The sequence below is a fragment of the Schistocerca americana genome, chromosome 4 (assembly GCF_021461395.2).
Source record: "Schistocerca americana isolate TAMUIC-IGC-003095 chromosome 4, iqSchAmer2.1, whole genome shotgun sequence".
In the NCBI taxonomy this organism is placed as follows: domain Eukaryota; kingdom Metazoa; phylum Arthropoda; class Insecta; order Orthoptera; family Acrididae; genus Schistocerca; species Schistocerca americana.
Window position 1 is genome coordinate 420,483,152 of NC_060122.1, and position 6,644 is coordinate 420,489,795.

A 6,644-nucleotide genomic window follows, 5' to 3' on the forward strand; every position below is an offset into this window, starting at 1 on the left:
GGCTTGAGGTTAAGAGAAGTCGAAAGGAGTGAGCAAAACTACATCGGGAAACCGAAACAGACGACTCATAACGAAAAGATTGCGGAATGTACTGCAAAAGCAAAACTTCGAGAAGACGAACTCTGAAGCCGTTGGTGCCGTAACAATTATTCCGTGCAGCAACGATAATCTAGGAAGGGCGAGGCGTGGGTGTCTCTCGACCACACAACAAAATCACCCAGGACGGTGGATCACTCGGCTCGTGGGTCGATGAAGAACGCAGCAAACTGCGCGTCGACATGTGAACTGCAGGACACATGAACATCGCCGTTTCGAACGCCATTGCGGTCCATGGATTCCGTTCCTGGGCCACGTCTGGCTGACGGTCGGCATATATATCGAGTAGATTTCCTGACCATGTTACAGTTCTGGGTGGAGATTTTAATTTGCCGGATATAGACTGGGAGACTCAAATGTTTATAACGCGTGGCAGGGACAAAGAATCCAGTGAAATTTTTTTACATCTACATCTACATCTACATCTATACTCTGCGAGCCACCTTACGGTGTGTGGTGGAGGGTACTTATTGTACCACTATCTGATCCCCCCTTCCCTGTTCCATTCACGAATTGTGCGTGGGAAGAACGACTGCTTGTAAGTCTCCGTATTTGCTCTAATTTCTCGGATCTTTTCGTTGTGATCATTACGCGAGATATATGTGGGCGGTAGTAATATGTTGCCCATCTCTTCCCGGAATGTGCTCTCTCGTAATTTCGATAATAAAGCTCTCCGTATTGCGTAACGCCTTTCTTGAAGTGTCCGCCACTGGAGCTTGTTCAGCATCTCCGTAACGCTCTCGCGCTGACTAAATGTCCCCATGACGAATCGCGCTGCTTTTCGCTGGATCATGTCTATCTCTTCTATTAATCCAACCTGGTAAGGGTCCCATACTGATGAGCATTGTCTGAAAACTACCATGAGCAGTTAAACAGAGAACCGACTCGTGGCGATAACATATTAGACCTTCTGGTGACAAACAGAGCCGAACTACTTGAAACAGTTAACGCAGAACAGGGAATCAGCGATCATAAAGCGGTTACTGCATCGATGATTTCAGCCGTAAATAGAAATATTAAAAAACATAGGAAGATTTTTCGGTTTAGCAAAAGTGACAAAAAGCAGATTTCAGAGTACTTGACGGCTGAACACAAAAGTTTTGTCTCAAGTACAGATAATGTTTAGGATCAGTGGACAAAGTTCAAAACCATCGTACAATATGCATTTGATGAGTATGTCCCAAGCAAGATCGTAAGAGATGGAAAAGAGCCACCGTGGTACAACAACCGAGTTAGAAAACTGCTGCGGAAGCAAAGGGAACTTCACAGCAAACATAAACATAGCCAAAGCCTTGCAGACAAACAAAAATTACGCGAAGCAAAATGTAGTGTGAGGAGGGCTATGCGAGAGGCGTTCAATGAATTCGAAAGTAAAGTTCTATGTACTGACTTGGCAGAAAATCGTAAGAAATTTTGGTCTTATGTCAAAACGGTAGGTGGATCAAAACAAAATTTCCAGACACTCTGTGACCAAAATGGTACTGAAACAGAGGATGACAGACTAAAGGCCGAAATACTAAATATCTTTTTCCAAAGCTGTTTCACAGAGGAAGACTGCACTATAGTTCCTTCTCTAGATTGTCACACAGATCTCAGAATGGGAGACATCGAAATAGATGACACAGGGATAGAGAAACAATTAAAATCGCTCAAAAGAGGAGAGGCCGCTGGACCTGATGGGATGCCAGTTCCATTTTACACAGAGTACGCAAAGGAACTTGCCTCCCTTCTTGAAGCAGTGTACCGTATGTCTCTAGAAGAGCGTAGCGTTCCAAAGGATTGGAAAAGAGGACAGGTCATCCCCGTTTTCAAGAAGGGACGCCGAACAGATGTGCAGAACTATAGACCTATATCTCTAACGTCTATCAGTTGTAGAATTTTGGAACACGTATTATGTTCGCGTATAATGACTTTTCTGGAGACTAGAAATCTACTCTGTAGGAATCAGAATGGGTTTCGAAAAAGACGATCGTGTGAAACGCAGCTCGCGCTATTCGCCCACGAGTCTCAGAGGGCCGTAGGCACGGGTTCCCAGGTGGATGCCGTGTTTCCTGACTTCCGCAAGGCTTTCGATACAGTTCCCCACAGTCGTTTAATGAACAAAGTAAGAGCATATGGACTATCAGACCAATTGTGTGATTGGATTGAAGAGTTCTTAGATAATATAACGCAGCATGCCATCCTCAATGGAGAAAAATCTTCCGAAGTGATTTCAGGTGTGCCCCAGGGGAATGTCGTAGGACCGTTGCTATTCACAATATACATAAATGACCTTGTGGATAACATCGGAAGTTCACTGAGGCTTTTTGCGGATGATGCTGTGGTATATCGAAAGGTTGTAACAATGGAAAATTGTACTGAAATACATGGAAAATTGTACTGAAATACAGGAGGATCTGAAACGAATTGACGCATGGTGCAGAGAATGGCAATTGAATCACAATGTAGACAAGTGTAATGTGCCGCTAATACACAGAAAGAAAGATCCTTTATCATTTAGCTACAATATAGCAGGTCAGCAACTGGAAGCAGTGAGTTCCATAAATTATCTGGGAGTAGGCATTAGGAGTGATTTAAAATGGAATGATCATATAAAATTAATCTTCAGTAAATCAGATGTCTGACTGAGATTCATTTGAAGAATCCTAAGGAAATGTAATCCGAAAACAAAGGAAGTAGTTTACAGTACACTTGTTCGCCCATTGCTTGAATATTGCTCACCAGTATGGGGTCCGTACCGGATAGGGTTGATAGAAGAGATATAGAAGATCCAACGGAGAGCATCGCGCTTCGTTACAGGATCATTTAGTAATCGCGAAAGCGTTACGGAGATGATAGATAAACTCTAGAGGAAGACTCTGCAGGAGAGACGCTCAGTAGCTCGGTACGGGCTTTTGTTGAAGTTTCGAGAACATACCTTCACCGAGGAGTCAAGCAGTATATTGCTCCCTGCTACGTATATCTCGGGAAGAGACCATGAGGATAAAATCAGAGACCTTAGAGCCCACACAGATCATACCGACAATCTTTCTTTCCACGAACAATACGAGACTGGAATAGAAGGGAGAACCGATAGAGGTACTCAAGGTACCCTCCGCCACACACCGTCAGGTGGCTTACGGAATATGGATGTAGATGCAGATGTAAAAGAATAGACCCGCATAATTACAGCCCACTTCCATTGACATCGGTTTGTTATAGTTTTCTGGAACATATTCTGAGATCGTGTATACCAAATTTGAGACCGGAAAAGCTTCTGGCTAAAAAAAAGCTTTTAGTTAGAAAGCTTGCCCTTTTCTCACTTGGTGTGGGGATAGACAGATTCCATGTTCCTAGATTCCTGGAAAGCGTTTCACATGACGTCGCACTGCAGACTGTCGACGAAAGACCACACATATGTGAGTGGCTCGCAGTCTTTTTCAGTAACAGAACCCAGCACGTTATCTTCCAAGGCCGTTGTTCATCAGACACGAGGTTGTCGTCAGCAGTGGTCCAGGAAAGCGTAATAGACCCACCGTTAATCTCTATGTATACATAAATGATGTAGTGAACAAGGATGGAGGTTTTTTTTTAAACTCAGTTTGGAATCCTGCTCTCTCTCTTGTCAAAAAATAGAGGGACAGAGTCAATATTACCTCACTGGCTTGTTCGTAGTCTCACTATCGATATTTCTGACTTTGGTCATCTTTGGTGGCACTAGTGTTCGGTGTGTGTGATCTTTCCTGTGTTAGTCCAAGAACCGTGGTTTTAAATTTGCTTGTACATCGCCTGTCCGTTGCAGTTTGCCTTGAAAATAGCGGGGTGTGCTCCCGCCGAAATATCGGCGGTCGCTGTTAATATTACCTGGCTGAAGTCCCGTAAGTTGTTTGAAAACTGTATACGCCAGGAGAAACTCAGGTCTCACAGGGTTAGCAGTAATTTACGGCACTTTGCTTTTGACACTGTGTTGTACTGGAAGGTGTCGCCGTTGAGTTACTGCCGGAGGTTACAGGATGAGTTAGACAGAATTTATAGTTGGCGTGTTGAATGTGAGCTTGCTCTAAGTTGTGCTATCTTTTAAACCGTGTTGTGAATGCGTAAATTTAGCTGCGTCCAACATAAATATTTATTCAATTACTCCGTTACCCGGCTAGAATATAACATGAGCATGAATGTGAACTAAATTGAAACACTCAACCGTTTTCATATGTTGTCCATAAAGAAGTGCATCTGTTTAAAATTATTCAATTAAGTTCGCTGACCACTTTCATACAAACTTAGTTCACTCTCGAATATCACATCACTTTTATAACACGGAGACACACAACACGGGAATCGGCGAATTTTACTGAAAAGTATTTTGAGCTTTGGCTGAGAAAGCTTTATGCTCCGACAGCAGCATAGAATGGTAGAAATAAAAGTAGTTTCTCATAGCATAGATTCTCAAATACAATCAGATTACCTTTACGTGGATTCTTTTTACAATGGAATATATATATATATATGAATTATTCGGCAATTTAAATTCACAATTTAAACTGATGAAATGGCGGCAGATAATTGAACACCGGTGTATCACAGAATCGACCTGTTCCGATTACATGAAAATAATTGACTGAATTCGACTACAAAGAACATTAATCAGCATTAAATGATTGTTTTCAGCATTTTCAATCCGAAATAAATCTTTCCAATAAAATCATATAAATATATTACCGCTAATGGTGGCGTTGCAGCTCGTCCGCAGCGAAACAAAGATGTAATCCAGAGGATCAAGATTAGTGATATTCTTACAGAAAATATGAGATAAACTTGAATAACATTGTTCTCTATTTTTCTCCAATAATTTACAATAGGTAGTTGACATAATAGTATTAATACCAGACCTTATCATAGGCGGCAGATTAAAGTGCGTCTCGATAGCATCATGGCTACTCGAACAAGAAGAAAGAATGCAAAAAAAAAGAAAAAAATTTGTGATTATAATAATTATTCTTATAATTAAAGGATATCATTGTTTTCAGTCTATTTGCTGTGGCTTGTGAAGATACTGTTACACCATCTCTGCGAAATCAAAACCAAACTGTTCCTCTGACAACACACTTGCCTCTCGCGATATCACATATTAAAAGAAATAATAAAAAAAAACCAAATATGTGTGAAATCTTATGTGACTTAACTGCTAAGGTCATCAGTCCCTAAGCTTACACACTACTTAACCTAAATTATCCTAAAGACAAATACACACACCCATGCCCGAGGTAGGACTCGAACCTCCACCGGGACCAGCCGTATAGTCCATGACTGTAGCGCCCCTGACCGCACGGCTAATCCCGCGCGGCAAAAAATTATAAAAAATAAACATAGCACCCCTATGAAATAGGGGTGTGGATGCTATGTTGCCCCCCCGGCCTGTTAAAAAAAATTGTGACAAAATTGTTTTCAACAGTCCACAACAGCCACGACATGCACTGGTTTTAGTCAGAATTATTCACTGTTTGGGTGTCTGATAGTCTCATTATACTTACAAGGGAACCTCCCCATCGCATCCCCCTCAGGTTTAGTTATAAGTTGGCTCAGTGGTTGCTGTTGTTGTTGTGGTCTTCAGTCCTGAGACTGGTTTGATGCAGCTCTCCATGCTAGTCTATCCTGTGCAAGCTTCTTCATCTCCCAGTACCTACTGCAACCTACATCCTTCTGAATCTGTTTAGTGTAGTCATCTCTCGGTCTCCCTCTACGATTTTTACCCTCCACGCTGCCCTCCAATACTAAATTGGTGATCCCTTGATGCCTCAGAACATGTCCTACCAACCGATCCCTTCTTCTAGTCAAGTTGTGCCACAAACTTCTCTTCTCCCCAATCCTATTCAATACCTCCTCATTAGTTACGTGATCTACCCACCTTATCTTCAGCATTCTTCTGTAGCACCACATTTCGAAAGCTTCTATTCTCTTCTTGTCCAAACTGGTTATCGTACATGTTTCACTTCCATACATGGCTACACTCCATACAAATACTTTCAGAAACGACTCCCTGACACTTAAATCTATACTCGATGTTAACAAATTTCTCTTCTTCAGAAACGATTTCCTTGCCATTGCCAGTCTACATTTTATATCCTCTCTACTTCGACCATCATCAGTTATTTTACTCCCTAAATAGCAAAACTCCTTTACTACTTTAAGTGTCTCATTTCCTAATCTAATCCCCTCAGCATCACCCGATTTAATTTGACTACATTCCATTATCCTCGTTTTGCTTTTGTTGATGTTCATCTTATATCCTTCTTTCAAGACATTGTCCATTCCGTTCAACTGCTCTTCCAAGTCCTTTGCTGTCTCTGACAGAATTACAATGTCATCGGCGAACCTGAAAGTTTTTACTTCTTCTTCATGAATTTTAATACCTACTCCGAATTTTTCTTTTGTTTCCTTTACTGCTTGCTCAATATACAGATTGAATAACATCGGGGAGAGGCTACAACCCTGTCTTACTCCTTTCCCAACCACTGCTTCCCTTTCATGCCCCTCGACTCTTATAGCTGCCATCTGGTTTCTGTACAAATTGT

General features: G+C 41.7%; 1 pseudogene; it reads left to right on the forward strand.

The window, feature by feature from the left end:
* The first annotated feature begins 214 nt into the window (after positions 1-214).
* LOC124614492 lies at positions 215-368 on the forward strand (annotated as a pseudogene).
* The last annotated feature ends 6,276 nt before the right edge of the window (positions 369-6,644 follow it).